At 37.4% G+C, this 24418-nt stretch overlaps 1 long non-coding RNA gene across 1 annotated transcript in view; it reads right to left on the bottom strand.

Moving 5' to 3' along the window:
• LOC108523177 (uncharacterized) overlaps positions 1–24418 on the bottom strand; it is a 34085-nt gene that overhangs the window by 8230 nt on the left and 1437 nt on the right. The window lies entirely within an intron of this gene.

The following is a 24418-nucleotide window of genomic DNA, read 5'->3' as shown; positions in this document are numbered from 1 at the left end:
TTAGGAGATATACCTAATGTAAATGACGAGTTAATGGGTGCAGCACACCAACATGGCACATGTATACAAATCTAACAAACCTGCACGTTGTGCACACGTACCCTAGAACTTAATGTATAAAATAAATAAATAAAATGAAACCAAGTAAGACAAAAACAAATAAATAACCAAAAAAAAGTCTATTTTTCCAAGGTTGCTGACACGTGCCCATGACACAGCCTCAGGAGGTCCTGATGCCATGTGCCCAAGATGCACATGTGCCAAACAGAGCACAGCTTAGTTTTATGCTTTTTAGGAAGATTTGAGACATCAATCAAAATATGTAAGATGTACATTGGTTCTGTCCAGAAAAGCAGGACAACTCGAAGCAGGGAGGGGGCTTCCAGGTGAGAGACAAATAGTTGCATTCTTTTGAGTTTCTGTTTAGCTTTTCCAAAGATGGCAATCAGATATGCATTTATCTCAGTGAGAAGAGGGATGACTTTGAATAGAATGGGAGGCAGGAGGCCAGGCGCGGGGGCTCATACCTGTAATCCCAGCACTCTGGGAGGCCAAGGTGGGCAGACCATGAGGTCAGGAGTTCAAGAACAGCCTGGCCAACATGGTGAAACCCTGTCTCTACTAAAAATACAAAAAATTAGCTGGGCATGGTGGTGGGTGCCAGTAATTCTGGCTACTCAGAAGGCTGAGGCCAGAGAATTGCCTGAATGGGAGGCAGGTTTGCCCTAAGCAGTTCCCAGCTTGACTTTTTCCTTTAGCTTAGTGATTTGGGGGCACAAAGATTTATTTTCTTTTCACACTCTTCATTTATTATAAAATGTTAATAAAATCAAAAGCTCTCCAAAATCAAATTCCTCCTATGATCCCGAAATATAAAACTAAACCATAAAAAAGACAATTACAACATACAGCTAAAGCTATAAAGGAAAGGTCTGGCACCACACCTTCCCTTAAGTGCAGGATTTCTTTGACAGAACATGAAAGAAGCTTCAGTCTTGGGCTCTTGGAAGCCGCTCCTTGGGCTATTCTTTGCAGCCTACTGTTTCACCTTCACAAATTTAATGAATTTCTTAGTAGACAAGAGAAAGGGAATTTAGAACAATTGACAACCCCAAACACCACAGAACTATAGGCAAGAGTGAAAACAAACACTAATTCCCAACCACTCAGGTTGTACAATAGGTGTTCCGGTTTTGTGAGGATAAAAATATGACTTGGATGAATTTAGCCTTGATAGTATCCTATTTTCTCCCATTCACTCAGATGAACTTCTTCTGAAGTCTTTAAGAAAGCAGGCTGTGGCTGGGCGCAGGTGGCTCAAGCCTGTAATCCCAGCACTTTGGGAGGCCGAGACCGGTGGATCACGAGGTCAGGAGATCGAGTCCATCCTGGCTAACACAGTGAAACCCCGTCTCTACTGAAAAATGCAAAAAACTAGCCAGGTGAGGTGGCAGGTGCCTGTAATCCCAGCTACTCAATAGGCTGAGGCAGAAGAATGGTGTAAATCCGGGAGGTGGAGCTTGCAGTGAGCTGAGATCTGGCCACTGCACTTCAGCCTGGGTAACAGAGTGAGACTCTGTCTCAAAAAAAAAAAAAAAAAAAAAGAAAGCAGGCTGTAAGAAATCAAGGAAATTAAATCTAATGTTGGTGCACAGAAAGTTCCTGCTACAACTAAGGTGACCATAGGTGTCAGCTTGCTCAGTTTATACCTGTTTGCCCAGTATTGTAACAGGACCAGCCACAGACAAAACCCTTCAGACACCGAGTTAAAGAAGGAAGGGCTTTATTTGACTAGGAGCATTGGCAAGACTCAAGTCTCAAAACCGAGCTCCCCAGTGATCAATTCCTGTCCCTCTTAAGGGCTTACAAATCTAAGGGGGTCTGCGTGAGAGGGTCGTGATCGATTGGGCAAGCAGTCGGTATGTGACTGGGAGCTGCAAGCACTGGTAACTAGAATGGAACAGAACAGGAGAGGGATTTTCACAGTGCTTTTCCATACAATGTCTGGAATCTATAGATAACATAACCGGTTAGGTCAGGGGTTGATCTTTAACTAGTAGGCCCAGGGCGTGGCACCTGACTGTCTGTCTGTGGATTTCATTTCTGCCTTTTAGTTTTTACTTCTTCTTTCTTTGGAGGCAGAAATTGGGCATAAGACAATATGAGGGGTGGTCTCCCTTAGTATAAATATTGATGGCATTGACTTTGGCTCAAAAGTGTGTCATTTTAGATGATATTCCATGGTCACTTAAGACATAGTCTTTGCTAGTGTAACTACCTTTGCAAAAATTACAATAATGGCAAAATAATGGCAGTGAAGGAGATCTGATCTGGTTAAACCCCATCTTTCCTTTGACCTTCAAGTTGCCTTTAATTATTCTTGGGCTTAGGCCAAGGTAACTTTGGGAGACATTTAGTTTGTAGTTTAAATGATAATAACCCTTCCCCAAAACTCAACCACGTTTGTAAAGTTAATGAGACACCACCAGGCTAGGTGGATGGAGAAGCCTGAATTCTGCTAAGGTGTAGACATGAACAGTTGCCAGCCATTATATACAAGAGGTCACAAGATACACAACTTCCCCAATTATTCCTGCAGATAACACCACCATTGTGGAACGTAAAATTATCCTTTTGAGATATCTTTTCAGGTTTTTGTTGCATGTTGGAACACCAATGGCTCCACCTGGACCCACCAATTCCTCCTGTAGCCCCACAGAGAAGTGATTCAGCATGCAAGAGGTCCATTTCCCACATGGATATGCCTCCAATCAATCAGCAGCAAGCACACATTGCCTAAACCCCCAAACCCCTTCCCCCAAAATACCTTGGAAAAATCCTAGCCCTCACATTCTCTGGGAGACTAATCTGATTGAAAATAAAACTCTGGTCTCCTTTTCAGCTACCTCTGCAAATTAAACACTTCATTGCAATTCCCCTGCCATGATAAATTGACTCTATCTGGACAGTAGGCAAGAACCCATTGGGCACTTACATGAGAGCAGCAACAACACCCACTAGAATACCCATGGTAACAGGCATGATGCTGATGTAACAGCTAAAACCAAGGTCTCCTCAAGGTTACCCTTTAGCAATGTTACCTATAGTAAGAAGGACAATAGTAGGAGCATTAAAGTATAGAGTTGAGATCAACACTAGTGACTCCTGAAGGCAGTCTTTCCAGGGCCCTGATGTCGGAAAGCCTGTATCATGCCACAGGAGGAGGAATAAGGGTAAGAGATGTTGCCAACTCACTTGTGCACTGGTGAGGGCTGGAAGACTAGAGACTAATTTAAATAGCATGTAGGTCACGGCTGGTATCTGAGAGGGAGAGAGACTTTCCAAGGTTTATCTTTATCAATATTTTAGATTTTGAGCATGTGAATCTAGATATATTCAGGAATGAGAATGACATTCAAATGATATTAAAAACAGTATGCAGAAAATCTAGATGTAAAGAAGAAAAAAATGGTTAAGTATGTTATAGTATATTTTCATTCCAAATATTATACAAAGTAAAATTATTTTGTAAACATTATGACATGAGGTTCTAGTTCAAGAAGGCTGACTAGAGACATCAGATACCAGTTATCATAAGAGGAACCAAGATTACTTGCTTATAATCGTAACTCAAATAGATTATTGAAGGGAAAGTATTAGAACCTAGTGGAGAACTCCCAGGAAGAAGCTGGGGCATAGAAAAAGAGAAAAGCAAAAGACTGGTAGAAATCAGCTGGGAACCCCAAGCAACTCGTATTTCATCAGAAAGATCAGTGGAAATGTTTTGGTTTCCCTCATCCCTGTGGCAGACCTCTGATATCTGAACTCTCAGATAGCTCCTCTATCTTTGTGAGCCCAAACACTGGTATAGGCTGGTATAGACAGCAAATTGGTGACTTTTTGAGGGCATTATCAGACTACCAACTCACTACAGGTTACTCACCCTTCCTCTAACTTGAGCAGTGGTGACCCGGCACCATACTTGTGGTGAAGCTATCAGATAACTGTGTCTTACCCAGGGAATATCAGCCCCTGTGTCTCCATATCACGGGAACCCCTGCAGACACTCCCCAGTGCCTGCTCAGATTCTGTCAGCTGCAAAGGACTGGCTGGACCTAGGGGAGCTGCAGAATTTCCAGGGGTCTATCTCCTAGGTAGGGAGTCTATCCCTGGGGAGGAAGTGTTGCTCCTAAAAGAAGGGAGAGTGCAGCTCATGAAGGGAGCACTTCTTGGGACAAAGAAAACCAGATCATGTGCTTTTCAGTGCCCAAGTGTTTCCCATTTGTGAGCTGTAACGATGGTCCTGCTTCCAGCAGAGATACAGGTGCTGTGGTTGGCTCTGCAAGGGAGGACTGTAGTTCCATTCCAGTGACCAAGCAGCCTCCGTGCTCAGGCCTAGGCATAGAGAGGAGTACTTCTACTCTTCCTCTGCTCACTGCTACAAACACAGCTGTGGCCACTCCCATAGGAAGCTGGCACAAGCATGCTGGGGGACAGCCTTTCTGAGGTAATTAGGGGTGACTGCATTCCCACCGGCAGTGTTCACACTAGGCCCAGAGTTATGTGAAAGGTGGGGAACTGTTCACTCTTTACACAGAGCACCAGCATTCCTGTAGTGGAGACCTAGAGGTTTTTGTGTCTGGGGCTGAGGGGGCAGTTTCTGCACCACAGCCATTTTGACAATAAGTTTACAAGGCAGGTGTCTTTTATGGCCCTTGGCAACATTGCAGACCAGATATGGACAGGAGTGTCTGACAGAACTGTGTGTCCTGAGTACCAGGACAAGGGTGTGACAGGGAAATGGGTCATGTTCCTGCCTGTCCAGGCAATAGAGCTGGAGCAACCCCACTCCCATACTCTGGGGATATCCCAGCACATTTCACCGTAAGCTTCCCTAGCACCTCTGTCAGGGCTGGTGCTTGTGCTTGCCACTGGGGGATCCAAGGGTGAGCTTGCCCAGTCCAGCTCCAACTAGCTTCGTCCCCTTCTGTGGAGCTGAGTGGGGAGCCCAGACCACTGAGCATTCCACAGACCAACCCATTGCCTGAGCCAACAAGAGCTTCTCCATGTGAACAAAGAACGAGCATCAATCCTTCCACTACCACTGCACTTGGTTCTTACATGAAAGAACCACCTACTGACTTGGAGGTTAAACTACACAACCCAATACTAAATCTCCTGACACAAGTACACAGTGCATGGGAACAAGATAAGAAGCTTCTGGAGACCTCCACCATTCTGACCTTGCAGGAGGCCATAAGCCTGCTCACATGCCCCAGTACATTGCTACTACAACCAGCATTTGAGAAATTCACCACATTAAGAATATCTACAACCAAGACTCTACATACAGAATCTTTACCACAGAAAGCACTCAGAACCAAAGCCAAGTGACCCTATGTAACATACATTATAGTCACATCCTCAAGGGAAGAAAAAAGTTCCATCCAAATAAAAAATTCAAAAATAAGAAGGAGAAATAATTTCTCCCTATGAGAAGGAACCAGAGAAAACAATTCTGGAAGTATGAAAAAAACAGAGTGTTATGACACCCCTGAAGGATCACACTAATTCTTTAGCAAAAAATCCTAATGAAAATCAAATATTTGAAATATCAGATAAATAATTCAAAATATTGATTTTAAAGAAGCTCAATAAGATTCAAGAGTAAGCTAATAAAAAATACGAAGATATCAGAAAATTAGTTCAGGAAAATGGTCAAAAATTTGCCAAAGTGATAGATATTTTTTAAAAGACAACTTCTGGAAATAAAAAGTTCATTGAGGGAATTAAAAAATATAGTAAAAAGCTTTAACAATTCACTAAACCAAACAGAAGAATCTCATAGCCACCATGGAATACTACTGAGCCATAAAAAATTTGAAAGTATGCTACAGTTATGTCTTTTGCAGGAACATGGATGGAACTAGAGGCCATTATCTTAATGAAAATAACTGAGAAACAGAAAATCAAATACTAAATTCTCACTTATAAGTGGGAGCTAAATAGCATGCACATGGACAGAGAGAGTGGAATAGACATGGAATACTTGGGAAGGTGGGAGGGTTAGAGGAGAGTAGGAAATAAGAAATTACCTAGTGGGTACAGTGTACACTATCAGGGTGGTGGTTACATTAAAGCACAGACTTTGCCACTATGGAAAACATCCAGACCACACCACTATGCAAAACATCCAGACCACAAAACTGCACTTGTGCTTTCTAAATCAATTTTTTAAAAATATTGTGAAATTACATAGAAAAATAGTTATAATGGTAAGTGAATAAAATATTTTACATATGCATATGAATAATATCATTATGGCTATATTAAAACGTATACATGGAAAAGCTGGAAGAACATTAAAGAAATGTAACTAATGATTATCTTTTAGTAGTAAGAGTATGGGTGGAATTTCCCTAAAATTTACTTTTTTGCATTTTCCTAATTTTCTTGAATAATCTATACAGTTTCTGTAATGTAAACTTCCAAAATGAATCTCCTACTTTGTTTGCTGTACATCTATTGAATAAAACTCAAAGAAACAATAAGCAGATTTCTGTCCAGGTTCTGTCTTCTTAAAACTCTAAAAGGATTTTTTTTTTCAATAAAGGACATTTCTCTATTCCATTATTTTTTTTCCACTCTCTTCCTTCACAGAAAAAGTTCTCCAGAGAATTGTCCTACACCATGTCTGTATTTTATCATCTGCGTCCAGCTTCTGGACCTGCTTAAATCTGACTTCTCACTTGTTCTACCCTTGTATGGTCATGAATGACTTCAGCGTCACTAAATCCCACGAACACTTTTTCAGTACTATCACTTGATCTGTCTCTTCTTGAAACATGGATTTCATTAAGTTTCCATGACACCACACTTATGATTTTCTCATACTTTGGTGTTAGGCACTTTTTAGTCTTATGTGCCAGCTTAACCTTTTTTTTGTCTAAACTTCAAATGGGCAAAAATTAAATGACCAGTCACAGACTCTTCTCTCACCCTATACTGCTGCCGAGATTACAGTATCTGTCTCCATCACTTTAATTATCATAATTAGGTTGGAAATTCACATATTTATATTCCTGACATAATTCTCTAACCTCATTTGCAAATACCCAACTGTCTACTCAACATATACACTAAAATGCTATTTAGGTACTGCATCACAATATGCAAACTGAAATAATGTCATTGGCCCCCTTCTAATAAGCTCCATCCCTGATGTCCTTTATATTGCCAAATGATATAGTCATCCACCCAGTTGCTTAATCAAAAAATCAGCAGGTTATATCTGTTGTCTCCATCTCATCTTCAAATTTATCCTATCACCAAGTCCTGTTGATTCTATGTCACAAATAAATCTTCAATTTGGCCACCTGTCTGCATCTGCCTTGTTGAAACCAAAGATAGTTTTTATGCTCACAACCAAAACCATCTCCTAATCCTCATGATGTGTCACAAGATCAATTTCATGGATCAGCATTTCAAAAATAAAATAAAGTAGAATGGAATAATATACAAGAGAAGAATAGCAAAGAGGAGAGAATATTGTATAAATTGTTAAGCATTTTTATAAAAATTTTGTTTTAGCTGCAAGTGTGCTATGTGCTACATGCGGTTTGTTGCAACGACTGTTGTTATTTATGAGGGTAGCATTAACAACAGACTAGAAAAACACTGTCCTGACTACTATGCTTCTGCTTTGCACTTTCTAATCTGTTCTTTAAATTTCCAAAAATGCTACGAGAATAATCTTTAACAATTGCAGATCTGATTATGCCATTGTCCCATATAAACAGTACTTTCTTAGTCCCTTTTGAATAAAATCCAAAGCCCTAATCATGTCAATTTAAATTCTGCACTATCAGGCATCTTCCTCTCTCTGAAACTTGCAGGACACTGTCCCTCACTTTCAATAATTGAGGAACGTTGATCATCTTTGTGTTCTGGCCTCTGCATCCTCTGGCCTCTGGTCTTATATTTTGCACTCTCCTTGAGATCTGTACACATTTATCCTTCAACTCTCAAGATCTTCCAATTATTCAGATCTCAGCTTCCACATCACTTTCTCCTGAAAGTTTTGCCGAATTTATCCAGATTCTTTTTCCTGTTTTATGTTCTAGTGACCTGTTGCTCTCAATGTTGGTAAATTTAATATGTAATCAGCCTTCACTTTATACACAGCAACTGACTTCCTTGAGGACTGTGAGTTTTCCCTGGAGAGTGGTTACTATCTTGTTTGCTAGACCAAGTGCTCAGCATAGTCTCTGCCTTGTAGTGAGCAGTCAGTAAGTATACACTGAATAAATAAACGAACTTCATGAAAAATACAGAAGCCACCGAAAGAAACTCTTTGTATTTCCCATCATAAAATCTGCAAAAAATACACTTATCCACACCCTTTTTTTTTCCTCTCAGAGTATGTGTATTTGTGTATCCCTTTTCTCATCTAAGGTAATCATACAGTGTGGTGAATCCCATCACTATCTCCCTCTGAGATAACTCACTCTATTGATTATACCCTTTATCTCATTTGTATTCATTCCTTCCATTACTCCTGGATCTTTCTGGTTAGATTTTATACATGTTTATAATACTTCCGTCTTAAAACAATCAAATAAATGAACAAAACTCTTGAAACTCTAAATCTCCTTTCAACTACCAATCAATACTAATTTTAAGAGCTCTGCTGAAAGGGGAGACTTGCACAATTGCAGAAAGCTGATTTGGGAGGTGATTTCAGAAAGCTGCAATGAATAAAGAGAAAAGGAAAAAAGGTCAACATAGGAGCACTGTATCGTGGTCATCACGGTGGGACCTTCTGAAAGAAAAGAGACTACCTTTCAGAATTGTGTGCCTGAAGAATGGCATGCTGAAAGCATTTGTCCACTAGCTCCTCCGACCCAGAGATTAAGAGTCTTTAATCTCATCACTGAACTGCAGAGCCATGCCCATTCACTCAGCAGCAGAGTAGGTTCTCAAACAAAAGCAGAACAACTCACAGCATGCCCTTTGGGACTCTGCTATTTGTCCTCCCAATGTGTTTTAATCTGAACTCATGACATATCACTCTACTGGCATTGCTGTCAACACTGGCAACTTGTGGGGGATAGACAGAGTGATATCAAGGCACCAGCACCAAACATCACAGTTCAATCAATGGCAGCACATGGTGCAGAAAAGCAGTAGTTTAGGAGATGATACGGTGATCCAGTCTTGATTTTCCCTGACCTTCAACAGTATTTGGCTCAGTTGCCCACATACTTCTTCTCAAAACACTACCTTCCTTTTATTGTTTTGTTCATGAAATGATTTTCCTTGTTTTCCTGAAATTCCACTGTGGCTTTCTCAGTCTCCTACGTAGATTTCTGTTACTTTAAACATTGAGGTTTCTTAGGATTAGGACCTAGACTCTGCTCTTCACATTTCATTCTTTCATTTTTAATGCTGTCTCATTGTTCTATAACTCTATTATCTTTTTTACAAGTACTTGTTTAATGTCTGCCTATTTCACAAGATTGTTATTTCCAAAGCACCATATTTTTCTCAACGCCATCATAAAGCACAAAAGAGAAATATATTACATCTAATTAATCAGGAGTCCATGGTTTTCGGCCCTACTACCCTCTGGACCTGCCCAATTGTTCTTCCATGCACAGTTGCCTGTCCTTGTAGAAACTAACCACAGGGAAAATAGGGCAAGCCTATGATTATTCAGCAGCTTAAATCACTATTCTCAGCAGAGTGCCAAAAGCCATTTAAAGCCCAGCTTCAGAAAAAGTTTCAAACATTATTTGGCTCATCACAGTGATATTTACTCATAAAATAACCCCGTCTTCAATCATCAGCAAGTAGCAAAGTGTGATTAAAGCATCATTGGCTGGATTTTTGGTTATGGAAAAGACGGAACAAGTCCACTTTTTAAGAAAGTGCAAACAATATAATAAAAGTATTAGATGGTTTCTGAGGAAAAAAACAAGTTTTTTTCCGGTTCAGTTTTTATGCATTATAAACAGGTAAGGGAAACCCATCTAGGACTTGGAAATGCTGATGAAGCAAAATTGCTGGTCAGTTAGGAGGCAAACAGTTCCTTCAAAAGAAAAACACCTCTTGTAACACTTCCTTTTATGTGATAAACAGTTTGTGGTGGTTATAGGGGAAGTGATGCTTACTAGGTAAAAAATTAGTTATATTCAAATGTGCATGTGTCATGGGGGAGTGGACTGAAGATTTTCCTGAACCAATGTAATATTTTGATGAGCATACAGGAAGATATATGTAAGTATAAATTTTGAATATTTACTGAAGGAGTTTATTATCTCTAATCAATTTGGAATATTATATTTAATTATCTAGGTAAAGCAATGAACTCAAAGCCACCAATAGATTATTGGTGTATATGAATGCAGAGTCTAAAAATAGCTAAGCCATCATAAATATTGTTGTCATGATTTCTTAATTTAAAGTACTAATGAGTCATTAAAACTCTTCTAACTAGCCTCTGTTATCAATCAACAAATATTTACTGAACAGTTATTAGGTATCTTCATGCTCCCACTTTGCTATAGAACGCATAGAAAGGAAAAGACAACAAGAACCAATTAATTCTATATAGGAGACGAATCTAAAATTTTGAATTATTTGCCTTGGGTATGGACATTGATCTTAGAAAGGACAATTTAAAAGACCAAATTGCTTTACAATTTACTGCAGATATTCACAAACAAACAAAGCTGCTAATTAATGCAGTAGCCATGCAACAAATAAAAGGGATTGGGCATGGTGTGAAAACAGAATAAACAAGTATTCTGTGCTTCTGAAGAAAATCTATTTCTAGAGAAACCTACCATTGTTTTGGTACTACCTTTGCTCTGACAAAATGATGAGATTTTCTCTCCTAATTTACGTTTATTTTTCTTTCTTCTTCTTCTTCTTCTTTTTTTTTTTTTGTGAGACAAGATTTCTCTCTGTCACCCAGGCTGGCATGCAGTGGCATGATCATGGCTCACCACAGCCTCAGCCTCCTGGGTTCAAGCAACCCTCCCATCTCAGCCTCCCAAGTAGCTGGAGCTACCAGTAGGTGCTACCACACCCAACTATTTGTTTTTACTTTTCACAGAGACAGGGTCTCGTTATGTTGCCCAGGCTAGTCTCAAATTCTAGTCTCAAGTGATCGCCCTGCCTTGGCCCCCCAAAGTGCTAGAATTGCAGATGGAAGCCATTGTGCCCAGGCAAGTTTCATTTCTTAACTAGGCTAATTCAAACTGACTTTTGTTTCAAGTGACATGAGGATAAGCATTTTAATATATAATGATCCCAAGCGTGTGATTAAAGTGTCAAAATTTTTATACTAAATTTTCCCAAAAAAATACCTTTTATCAAAACATTTACTTTCTTTATAGATAGACTATTTCCTTATATTCAAAAGTAAAGGATATTATGATTTGGCAGAATATTTGGTGAAAACAGTAGTTAATTAACATCTACCCTATCCATGTAAAAGTGTTAAATAAATATAAATATCCTCTGAAAAAGCACAAACTTTTATGATTTAAAAATGTTTTATAAATAAATAGTTCATCTCTGTGTTATTTCATCTTCATATTGTTATAAAAAACTGTCTGAGATTGGGTGATATATAAAGGATAGAGGTTAAATTGACTCACAGTTCCGCATGGCTGGAGAGGTCACAGGAGACTTACAATCATGGCAGAAGGCAAAGGGAAAGCAAGACATCTTCCTCCCAAGGAGGCAGGAAGAAGAAGTGCTTAGTGAAGCGAAAGAGGCCCTTATAAAACCTTCAGATCTCGTGAGAATTCACTCACTATCAAGAGGACAGCATGGGGAAGACCGCCCCCATGTTTAATTACCTCCACCTGGTCTCTCCCTTGACACGTGGGGATTATGGGGGTTACAATTCAAGATGAGATTTTGGGTGGAGACACATTCAAACTCTATTAATCTCCTTAATGATTGCTACATAGATTATAAAACATCCCAATCCCCAAAATATATTTCAATCAACGCAATTACCAAATTACCAAAATAATTGAAAAGTCAAATTTTCAATACGAATCTTTATGTACCAGTGCCAGAAGTTTGAGCATGTTTCTTTTAATTGTGAATAAGTGGAATTGTAATTGTAATTAGGGTTGCATGGTAAGACAGTGCTCATGGTAAGACAACTAAAATGGGAAAAAAACATAAGGCATAAGGTTTTCTCAGTCTCTTCATAGATCATTTGCCTTTCAGTGCCCCAAGTGAGAAAGGAAAAGCTATAATGGTGTATCATCACTGTGATGTGATGGTCTTTGGAAGTGTGAATATAGCTAAACTATAGATTGCAATAATCAATCAAATACAAATCCAGGTGTTGCAGAAAGGTTTTTTTGTAGCTGTGATTAAAGTTCATAATCAATTGACTTTAAGGGAGACCACTCTTGATAATGTGAATGGACCTTACTCAGTCAGGTGTAAGGCCTTAAAAGCATTGCTAAGGTTTTCCCAAAGGAGAAGAAATGTGAGCAGGACTTTCCCCCGCCACACCACCACGGCCAAGTGTTCTAGCCTGCCCTATGAATTTCAAACTTGCATCTCCAACTCCCACAAATGATTAAGCCAATTCTTTGCAAAAATATTTTAATGTGTATCTCCTACTGATTCTGCTTCTCTGGTTGAACGCTAACAACTCCCCGTCATCTTGGTTGTAGAGGAAGAGGCCAGACACTTCAATGTAAAGAAGCCACAATCAGGTGGTTTCTATGGGCCTTGACATAATTAAAATAAGCCATATTCTACCTCCTCAAATCGTGCTTCAAGCTTAGCTTTAATCTTTGAAACTATTCAAGGAGAAAGAACACTAGAAAAAAGCTGAAAAAATAGCCTAGATAATGTATAATAATTTTTAAAGTTATCTTGAGTAGAAAACTAGAGAACTTTTTTGAAAATTCTTTCTGACTAATGTCTCTATAGAGTTCTGTACATTTTACTCACTCATAGATAAAAAGTAACCTATCGGGCCCTGGGAAGAAGAAAGGTAATTCTCCTGAACCTAGGTCAATACATTCCTAAACACCTTTTCATTTTATAAAGCATAGGTGAACTCCCATATTAAAAGGGACTATTTGTATCCAATAATAAAATTATTTTAAATAAACTATTTCTCTATTGCTGTCTTCATTTATACTTAAATTGATTTTTTAGATGCACATATATATCTATATGAATATACATATGGTACAAGGAACATGGCTGTGCTTTGGTCAAGGATTGCCGAGGTAGGATGTTTACGTCAGCGACTTTAGAGCACAGGCATATAACTCCACTTGTTATCACAGCCATGAAGCCATAACATGGGAAGGCTATACACCAGTATTGTCTGTAAAAGGTATAATTGCCATTTTAACATTGTGTAGGTATGCTGGTGCCCACAGAAAGAGAGTCAGAGGTGTCTGTCTTTGCAGACAGACAGAAGGGAGCCAGGACACAGCTCAGCTCACTCGTGCCTAGAGAGAGAGAGCTAAGCTGCTGACCCTGAAGGCAAGAGAGAACCAGACACACAGCTGTGTATGGGGGCCGCCGGATTAAACAGCCAGGACAGGGTGAACAATGTGAGAAAAAGCTGTTGATGAGAGCTGCTGCTGAATAAAATCATCTTTCACTGCCTACGGCCCCTAGAGTGTTCTTTCTGAACATTCACCCACTTCCTCCAGACCTCAGGATGGGCTGGAACCTAACCCCAAGCATCACAATTGGCATAGTCGTGAACCTGACATATGGTTATGCAATTTGGCACATATATGGATTTGAGAAATTATGCTAGGGTTAAGAATCGTGTGCTTCATCATGATTATGTGTTCCATCATAAAACCCATGACCAAAAAATAGATAGTAAACTGATTTACACATATGAAATTATTTGAAATCTCATTGCACCCGTCTTATAATATCCCCTTCTCAAGACTAATGATATGAAAATTCAGGATTAAAGATAAAAACCCATAAATCATAAAGAAAATGACACCTGTTTTTCTTCTTATAAATCATTTTCCAGTATAATAGTGGACTGGATCAATCCATCATGGCTGAAGCTAAACACAACATTAGTTTCCAAAGATATGCACGGTTTTAGTACTCTGCAAAAGCTCATTAATTTTCCCCAGGTATTTGAGAATACAATCATCAATGGTGTAATAAGTGAAAAGAATTTACTAGAACATCTTGATTTTTATTTTAATGAGGAGAAAAGGTAAAGTATGTAGATATTCCACCGATTGGTTTCACATACACCTCCAACTTAGGAATGTTGTTGTATTTGTTATAAAAAGACAAGTTTTGTAACTAAGCAACATTTTCGAAAGAAACTATTATGATTAGGATCTGAAGTCCCTGAACTATGTAAGTGTAACTAACATATTTGAAGTATAGAATAAGTAATTTCAGCCTGAGTTTGTAGCCTGGGAAATAGGGATCTCAATTTTCAAACAGGGGAAAGAGGAGGAGGAGAAAAAGAAAAGCTGAGAGGGAAAAGAAAGGAGATAAAGAATGGGGTGGAGGAGAAGTGCATTCCTGTTTCTAAATGTCATCGTTACCTTAAGAAACATTTTTAAAGTTACTTTTGATTTCTATTCCTGCCTTTTTTCTAACCCCTTGGTCCATTTTCTCAAGTATCTAAGTAACTGACCTGCTCTAATCAGCACTATCCAATGCCCACTCGAAGATTTCTTCCTAAATCCTAAGGTCATGCAATTTTAAAAGATAAGTCCTACTAAATTCTTAAAATCAGTGACTTTAAAACGATCACAGTGACTTTAAAATCTTTGGAAGTTTAAGAAAAGAATAATAAAACTTTTTTTTTGTATAGAAGAAAATATCCAGATAATAAGTTGGTGCAGCCCATAAGCCATTTATTTATTCATTCACTTCATTTATTCAATAAACATCTAAGTGCTTCTTGCCTTGAAAGACACTACCTAATGTTAGTTTAGCTAACATATTCCTTCTCTTTTCAGTGTCTTGCCTTCTCTTACTGTGGAACCTCACAGACTCTCTTAAAATTTCTCAGTTTTAATGATTAGTTTTTTGCTTGTTTCTACAACAGCCCATTTGTCAGTAAAAGCAGAGGCTCCTTCTGGTAGAAGTAGATGAGGTGCAGCGATTTGTACAGAGGGTCAGGAAGAACCTCATCTGTTACCCTCCATTAATGTATACTCCTGGCAAATTGACTAGGTCAGAAGACTTACATAAAAATTTAATTTACTGGTTAATCAAGTGGACAAAAGAGCTTGCTGGATATTTAAAACTCTGAAGAAAAAGCACATTAATTACCTCAGAGAACTCTCTATCAAAGAACTAATCATTCCTAAACCATATTGAGTTCATTGTGCCCCAATATTTTTGGCACTCAAGAGACAGACACCTCTGCTCCTCATGAGTCCTGTGTTTGAAAGAGAAATGTTCTGTGACATAAATGACATTTATTAACTAATGATGACTTTATCACTTATTAAGCAAAAACATCTACAACTGCTAATCAGAATTTCTGATAGGGTATTTGCAATCAGATTCCGCATAGCCAAAATTACAAGAAATTGCACTAGGCCCAGATACAGGTTTTTCTTACAAGAAACAACTGTATTGATTGTAATAGTCTAATATTAGAGGTGTATTTATTCACAAAATTCAAATTACACTCAATTTCAAAAAATTATTTAGAGAGATAAAGTCATACTTTATAATAAATGATTATATTATTTCAAGCATTAAATTCACAAATTCACCATGACAATATTTTTTTTCCAGTTACGTGGAGTAAGAATGAACAAAAATCATTTAAAAAACAGCTATGGCTTAGCAAATGTTCTTCCAGGCTTTCTAATTATGTGCTATTCTCTATAGTACTGCAGAAAATTCAAGTGTTGTAAAAAGTACCTCATCAGTTGCTTGATTGGAAGAACTAATTTAGACTGAACAGGAATGTGCTTTCAGAAAAGGAGAAATGACCTTGTACAGCATGACGTGTACCTACTTATTTACTTTGAAGAGTTTCTAAGTAATTTTCAATTATAATATGATCAATCCTATATACATTTCTGTGTGTTTTATCCAATCATATTCATTCACAGAACCTATATTATTGAGGATGATGAAATTATACAAACTTTCAAAATGTAATAATGTATTACACAATGTTTAATAACATGAAAATGAGCAACTTCATGCATTAACATATATTCATTCTACAAATAACTTGGAGTGTCTACCAAGTGTCAGACACTGAGAAAATTATACCAACTAAAACAGACACATCTCCATCCTACTCAAGCTTAGAGAATTGGCTTCATTACAAAAGCTGGCATTGACATTTTAAGTGTTGTGTTTCCGACACTGTCTACACAATTAAATGTACTAACTATAGTTAATTTATTTTTTCAGTAAATTACCCAATAACACTGGCTGACTCTACCTCAAAATTATTTAAATCCTATCGTCTGTGGCAACATGGGTGAACGTGAAAAACATCATGTTACATGAAGTAAACCAGGCACAGAAATAAATACAAACATTGTATGATTTCACTTATATGTGGAATCTAAAAGAGTAGTTTCATAGAAATAGAGAGTAGAACAGCGGTTATTGGAGACTCAGGAGGATAGGGATGATGGAAGATTGGGAGATGTTGGTCAACGGGTGAAAATTTAGACAGACAGGAAGAAAAGGTTCTGCTGTTCTATAACACAGGAGGGTGACTACGCATATACCAATGTAGTGTATATTTCAAGATAGCTAGAAGAGGTTTTGAATGTTATCACTACAAAGAAATAATAAATGTTTAAAGTGATGGATGTGGTTATTACCCCGATTTGATTATTATACAATGTATACATCCACTGAAACATCATACTGTATATAAATATGAGCAATTATTATGTGTCAATTATAAATGTAAACAATTAACTAATAAAAGCATTTAAGAAGATGCCATAATTTATCTTAACAAAAAATTTTTTAAAAAAGAAAGAGCAGTAAATATTATTAATTTAGAGATATAATACTTATACATAAATACCAGCAACTGAACCAAATTTCTACAATCATGACTTAAAATTAAGTTGTTGAATATTTTTAATATAGAATGATCAAACACACTGACATTAAGAAAGTTTCAGAAGAACTTCAAGGCAGAAAATGTATTGCTTTTTTGGCTTACCTTTCAATCAGCTTGGAATTAACAGAGACCTGTCATTCACTACCTCTTGCCGGAATTGTTTACATAAACCAGTCTATTTATTTAAAAATTTTTCTTCTGAATTGCAATATTTTATCTTTAATTTTATCTTAAACTACTAGCACTTTATCTTCCTTTAAAATTAAATCCTGCTCCTGCTAAGATATATTTGTAAAATTTTTTCAATCTTTGTGAGTAATGACAAAAATTCTTATCATAAAATGTAAGATTGATAACAGTCTCGCCACAACCTAACTTTCTCTTAATCTCAGAATTTCCCCTCCTCAGAGATCATGTAGAAGACTAGAATAGCCTGGTCTCAAAGACAGAGGATTTGTTCTATTTCTGATTGTGCCACTGAATTTTTGAATAAACTTTCTCCTCCTCCTCCTCCCACTCATGTCCTTCCTTTCTTCTTCATCCTTTTATCACCATTACCATTTCAAATGAAATCTATTATTTAACTCTTCACAGTGAAGATGTATAAACTGAGTTTTATTTTTGGATGTTTGCTAAGATATTAGCGTCTAGAGTCCTGCTTGCTTTTCTGTCCACTTTCTTCCTGGTCCTCTCTGACATATCTTCAGGAAAATCTTAGGGCCTGCTGAAGAAAACTCTAGGACTAGATGAATCTCTTCTATCCCATCTAGCAACATTTCTCCTCCTCTTTTCTAAAACAAGTTTATTAATGATTCTGCTAGCTTCCTACTTCCTTCATTAAATCTATCTCATAAGCTGTAATTCAAAGATATTCTTCTTTATTAAATCAACACTCTCTGTTATATTTTACTATGCAGCATTTTTCAAAGCGTCTTTAGGAAACTGTTAGATATTGATAGTTGTTAGGAAAAAATTAAATGAGAGAGAAAAAAAGAGAGGCAGAAAATGTGTGACCAATCCATGCCAAATTAGTATGGGAACAACTGGTATGAACAAGATTTACCTGGGATCTTTACTTCAGAAACTCTCAAATATTTTATATTGTGTTTAGGATTCTATATGATGAAGATTTATATGGACTTCTTTATGTGCCTCATCATATCTCATTGTTCATTCCGCTGCTTTTCATGCTTTGAATGCCCTGGACGCAGTCTTCTTGATAAGACACCATTCTATTTTCAGATACAAAGTGGTGAATGTGAGACAAGCTATGCGTCCTTTTCTTTCACCCTTAATTATCCACAACTTTTATATATGTGTGTGTGGCAACCTAAGAAAAATTATGGGAGTTAGAGGTAACTTAGCACATCACAGCAAGGTTGGAAATCTAAAATGTAATATTAGAAATCCCTGTTCCAACAGCTTGTCAATGCTGCTCATCTCTGTGAATTATTTAAAGGCTTCTATAAGAGATTAAAGCACATTTTCAAAAATTCCTTCCACTAAAAGGTGAAGTCTTATTTACCTCTCCTGGAATCTGGGTTGGCCTTATTTGCCTATAGCTTGCTTTATCTATAGCAAAACGAAGCTATTCTAGTTATGGGCATGCTTTTATAAGGGGCTTGGATGCTTCCACCTTTTATCTTTGAGCCCTAGGACCCCACGTAAGAACTCCAACTACTATGATGTGAGGATTCCCTTGTCACACAGAGAGAGAGAACACACAGGTTCTCATTGGCAACTCCAGCTAAGCAATGAGCCAATAGGGAGTGTCCATGGTCAGCCCAGCCGGTCCTTCACACGACTTCAGTCCCAGCTGCTATCTATCTACAAACACTTGAGAGATCCCAGGTGAAACTACCTAGCTAAAAGCAGGCATACCACAAAACCATGAGAGGTAATGAGTTGTGGTTTGAAGCTACTGAGTTTTGGGGTGGCTTGTTTAACAGCAATAGATAAATGGAATAGCTATTAATACTTCTCTCCACTCTAATAGCACCTCACTATTATAAAATCATACATTAACCAACACCTTTTATAACCCTTGCATTTTTATTCCCATTTTTTCAGTAGGTATATTTTTGTACAATCACGTAGTTCAGAGGAACGAATATCCATCATTTATGGAGTAGTTCTTTCAAATAAAGAATTCAAGAAATCCAAACACGTAAGAGGCAAAGTAGAGCAATCACAGACTCTACAAATTAAAGTAACAGCTACAAAGCTCATACACACGTATGTTCTCACAAGAGTTGCTATTGCATTTGTAGTCTCACATGCATAGATTTTAGTTGCTCTCAATCACGTCTATTTTAAAAACAAAGAATCTTAACAATACTTTCAGAATGTGAAAAACATTAAAAGTGAAATACAAAATGGTTCTCTTGGTCCAAAGTATTAGAGTGCATTTTAGAAGTCAGCAATATTTCTAACACAAAACTTTTACCAGAGTTTTTATAAGCAGATAAATGAATAACAGTATAAAATAGATAAAACTATAGAATACTACACATGGATTAAAGTTTTAGATCCTTAACACTTTAGGAGAATGAGAGGTATTATACATAAACTAAATCATAAAAGAATAATTGATTTCATGTAGAAATCTTCTAGTCTTTGATCAGCATTAGATGAAATAGTACATTTCTTTTTTCTAAACCCCTAAAATGTAGGGGTTTTAACATGTTTTGTGAACCATTTATGAAGTCTTTGGATAGGCATTATACATAAATATCTAAAATTCTGTACTTATTTTTATGTGTGCACTATCTGTGTAGAAGAAAGATGTCTTTCATCAGATTTTCAGAGAAAATAAGAAGCCTAGATGGCTTCAAATTATAACTAGAATTTAATTAAAAAGAATTCAGCACAAAGTAAAAGCTACCTGAAAGAACACCAGAATAAAATAGACACGATATTAGAATAAATTATGGAACACTTTAGTTTCTATATAAACCTCATCTCTCAATGTTATAGAAGCCTCTCCTCTGGGACTGACCATACCACCCTGGTTTATTGCACTACCATAATTTTACTTCCCACCCTTCTGGCAGCCTATAGTATTTATTGCCTATCTAGTTCGGGTTTGTGTAATAGATGAGACTCAGGAGGGAAAGTTCCATCTTTTCTATTATCTTTTGTAAACTGCAATGTTGATCACTTATAAGATAGCAATAATTCAGTCAAAGTGTCATAAATATGTATGTGACATAGAAAGGTCTACATGGTACATTCAGACAGAAATAGCTTAGATGTACAATACCTATGTTGTAAGTTTGAAGTTAGAGACTTTGGATCTAGAGATCCTAATGAGCAAGGAATAAATTACTACCAACTATTACTATTTTCACTCTACACATCCTGACGGGTCCTCCAGTGGCTCAGAATAACAACTTCCACCTAAGTTAGAGAAAATATCGACAAATGAAGGTAAGGGCAATTAAATCCAGGTATATTTGGGCGCTCTGCCATGTGGATAGGAAAAATACCTGAGATACTAATTGGGTACACACTGCAACTAACCCAGAGGAGGAGGCTGACTTTGTTCACCAGCACATGCACATCATTCTAGAGAATATGCTAATGCATTGAGGGGAAGAAGAAAATAATTGATAACACTGGCCCTTTAGTCTCTTATGAATGTATATCTAGGAAGTGGAAAAGAGATTTCTGTCTTTTATTTATTTGTTCAATTTATTTGCTCTGACACCAAGGATACCAATATGGGGAACTTAATGCATTGTTCACGGAAGACAACATAAAGCATACTACGTTATTTTCCAGAAGAATAAATGGATTAAAATTATCACAAAAATTTTACTGTAAAGAACTTTCTGACTAAAATAATTTTTATACTAAAACTGTAGCTAAAAGTGATTATAAACATCGTTACTGAAAGTATATTTCTGAAATGAAGACTGATATCCATTTGTTGGGAATTATATAGACATAATTATATACACATTCAGCAATCAACAGACATTTCCTTGGATTCTCTATTAATCCTGAGAGTGTGTGTATATGTGTGTGTCCTCAGATATATACTCAACTATATTTAACTTCTCCATAAAGAACATGAACACATTAAGTAATTAATGCTTGTCAGTTACTCTGAGTGAATGCCGTTTGAAGCAAGTGCTATATCTGTGTTAAGTAATAATAATAATAATAAAGATAATGGGCTGTCCAATTATGTAGGTTATTTGCTAGCAGTTTTAAAACACACCATAGGTTTGCTAGGATGTAGATATTTATTTATTTGGCTTAAGAAGGAAGACAAGTATTCATCAATGTAAAAGAAAACTTTTTTTAATATGAGAAGCATGCTGATTTATGTAATGATTCTAAAATTGCCTAATACCTACAGCACAGTCAATCAAGCTGTAGTCAATATGCTAAAGAGTAAGAGAAGGGCCAAATCTTTGGCATTCCTTCTATTGGTTCTTTGAGGACTGGAAAAACTTGCACTTCATTCTCATCCAGGAAAGCCATCTTATTTCCCAGATCACTTGGTCTTTCACAGACTTTTCCATACTTATTATCAGATTGCTGTAACGATAAAACTCATTTTAGTCCATTCATTCAACATACTTCTGAAATACTATTGAAAGAAAGGAGGCTGGGTGTGGTGGCTCATGTCTATAATCCTAGCAGTTTGGGAGGTTGAGGTGGGCAGATCACCTGAGGTCAGCAGCTCCAAACCAGCCTGGTCAACATGGTGAAACCCCGTTGCTACTAAAAATATAAAAACTAGCCAGGCATGGTGGTGAACACATGTAATCCCAGTTCCTTGCGAGGCTGAGGCAGGAGAATTCCTTGAACCCAGGAGACAGAGGTTGTAGTGAGCTGACATGGTACCACTGCACTCCAGCCTCGGCGACAGAGTGAGACTCTGTCTCTTTAGTGGCCCAACACTGCTTACAGTGTAAAGTCAAACCTTCTGATTACAGCCACAAGATGTTCAACACCATTACCTCAGTTATGTGGAAAAGAGGATGTCACAAGTTTTTCTATATAATTTACCTCTGTTGCACCAAACTATTTAGTGTTCTCAGAATACTATGCTTCAATCCAGGATGATTTCTTCATTTTGGTGTTCCTGTGGCTCCTTAATGCTGTATATCACAACCGCTGTCATAGTGTTTAATTATAAAGATTATCCACTGCACAAGGACACTATATTACCTTATAAACATCATAGTAAATGTCTTGCTCTAACAAAATGATCAGATCATATCCCTTTATCTCATTTAGAAATGTCAAACTATCTTGATTAACAAGTTTATCAAAATCATATGAAGCAGAAGAGACACTTTTTCTGAAAATAGATGGTGGTGGGCAGAGCGAAAAAAAATTGTAGATGCTTTCGGGCTGGGTGCTATGGCTTATGCCTGTAATCCTAGCATTTTTGGGAGGCCAAGCTGAGAACATCTCTCGAAGCCAGGAGTTCGAGACCAGCCTGGCCAACATGGCAAAACCCTGTCTCTATTAAAAATACAAAAATTATCCGGGCGTGGTGATGAGTGCTTGTAGTCCCAGCTACTCGGGAGGCTGAGGCAGGAGAATTGCTTGAACCCAGGAGGCAGAGGTTTAAGTGAGCTGAGATTGCACCATTGAACTGCAGTCTGGGTAACACAGAGAGACTCTGTCTTTAAAAAAAAAAAAATAAGCAGATGCTTTCAGTAATTCTATCCTTTTACTTCCTGGTAGTCATAAATGCCCTTTCTGCAATTCATAAAATTTCAAAAATTCTCAGCCCAGCAATATGCAAGTGTCTCATTCATTCATAAGCAAAATCTCACTTATCCTTTCCTCCAGAGGGTGACTAGCTGAATCTTAGTTCATACATTGTTCTCTAAGTCAAGGTTTTCTGGGCAATCTGCAGACTAGTCTGTTTAGATATGACCTCAAGGTGCAAAAGGCCATAGATAAATAATATATTTAACCACCTCCACACACTGAATATACACTAATGAAGTAAAAACAGGATAATTATCACAAAAGCTCTGATTTACAAAGGGGAAGAAGGAGAAACAATGTATAAGGCATCTATGATACTTCCTAGACATGGTTTGCAAGGATTCCCTGCCAAGGAAGTGAAATGTTTCTTGATCAACCAAAGTCAGTTCTACTGATTCTCTTCACTGGAAAATTCACCCTTCCATCACTCTTCCTACTCTTATGTGGAAGAGACATTGAGCAGCTATGCTGCTTTACCAACTCACTTCCTGTGTAGGTAGTTTCAAGTTTCAAACTTTAGGAGTGAATAATCATGTGAATCCTTTCTTACTTACCTAGCTTGGGATTCTTCTGGTAATAAAGTACTTTTTAAAATCACAGTAGGATGCTGGCAAATTTGCATTCTCTCAACTCTCCAACCAAGTAACTAAAGATAGCAAATTTGTTAGAGCTGATTAATCTGGATCCTGCATCCTTGTGTTTTAGCTACAGACTTTGGTGTTCTTCCCCACTTTGGTCTTTAATAGCCTCCTTCTAGGCCTCTGCTTCCAAATTAATGAGCTTAGATAATGACGTAAGTATATTTTGTATTTTGCTACAAGACTAAATCATAGTGGGTGACTAAAGAGTGAGTGGCAATTCATTTGGTCCAGAAGATAACATAGTACAGGAAACTTTCACACAGAGCTAGGGAAACAAGCTTCCTCTGTTCCCAGTGGCATCTATGATTGTGTTTCTTGCTCCTCACTCTCTGCCTGAGGCAAAACATCTAGCTAGTACAGCTGTAGAGAAGAATGAAATCATGTCCTCTGAAGCATCATAGCTGGAACTGAGGGCCTTTATCCTAAGTGAAATGACTCAGAAACAGAAAATCAAAACTGCACATTCTCACCTACAGTTAGGAGCTATATAATGGGTACACATGAATATAAAAATAGAAATAATAGACATTTGGGACTTCAAAATGGGGGAAGTTGGAGAGGGTGAGGGCTGAAAAATTACCCATTAGGTAAATGTTCACTATTTGAGTGATTGGGTCACTAGAAGCCTAAATCTCGCCATTACAAATCTATTCATGTAACAAACATGCACAAGTGTCCTCTGAATGTAAAATAAAATAAAACAACAAAGAGAAAGAAAGAAAGAAAGAAAGAAAGAAAGAAAGAAAGAAAGAAAGAAAGAAAGAAAGAGAAAGAGATGAAAGAAAGAAAAAAGGAAAGAGAAGAAGGAAGGAAGGATGGATGGAAGGAAGAAAAGAAAGAAAGAAAAAGAAAGAAAGAAAGAAAGAAAGAAAGAAAGAAAGAAAGAAAGAAAGAAAGAAAGAAAGAAAGAAAGAAAGAAGAAAGAAAGAGA

Source organism: Rhinopithecus bieti, unplaced genomic scaffold, assembly GCF_001698545.2.
Source record: "Rhinopithecus bieti isolate Rb0 unplaced genomic scaffold, ASM169854v2 scaffold_69822, whole genome shotgun sequence".
NCBI lineage: Eukaryota > Metazoa > Chordata > Mammalia > Primates > Cercopithecidae > Rhinopithecus > Rhinopithecus bieti.
The sequence above is the reverse complement of the archived record's forward strand: the minus strand, read 5'-3'. Positions and strand labels throughout refer to the sequence as shown.